Source organism: Neofelis nebulosa, chromosome 5, assembly GCF_028018385.1.
Source record: "Neofelis nebulosa isolate mNeoNeb1 chromosome 5, mNeoNeb1.pri, whole genome shotgun sequence".
Taxonomy (NCBI): Eukaryota; Metazoa; Chordata; class Mammalia; order Carnivora; family Felidae; genus Neofelis; species Neofelis nebulosa.
Genome location: NC_080786.1, coordinates 43,718,511 through 43,719,096, shown reverse-complemented (window position 1 = coordinate 43,719,096; position 586 = coordinate 43,718,511).

Genomic DNA, 586 nt, shown 5'->3' with positions numbered 1-586 from the left:
ACAGAATCCCAAGCAGGCTCTGCACCATCAACGCAGACCACAATGCGGGGCGCAAACTCAACCGTGAGATCATGACCTGAGCAGAGATCAAGAGCTGGACGCTTAACTGACTGTGCCACCCAGGTGCCCCTAAACTATTTTGAATTTAATGTACCTTATGTTGATGAGAACTGGATTGTTTGTTTGAAGCTCTGAGATTCATCTCAGTATGAACCACTTTATTTCCTACTAGGATATCCTTTTGCTATTGTGAAGATATAAACAATGTCTACTTCTATTAAAAAGAAATATATGTGCAGGCAAAATATGTTTTTGAATTGAAGATATTATTTCTTATTAACAGACTGCATGAGACACATTAATGCTTGATTATTAGTGCTAATAGAGAAATACAGAGAGTATAGTTTATCAAAAGACAAGATGCATTTTGGAATATAATTTAATTTAATTATATTAATACATGAAATGATGAAGCCATATGGAAAGTCTGATTCTGGAGAAACTGAAGGTTCTCATTTCTGTGTATCATGTTTCACAGATGTACATATATCCCGCTGTATATCATGTTTCAAAATACTCAAAATAA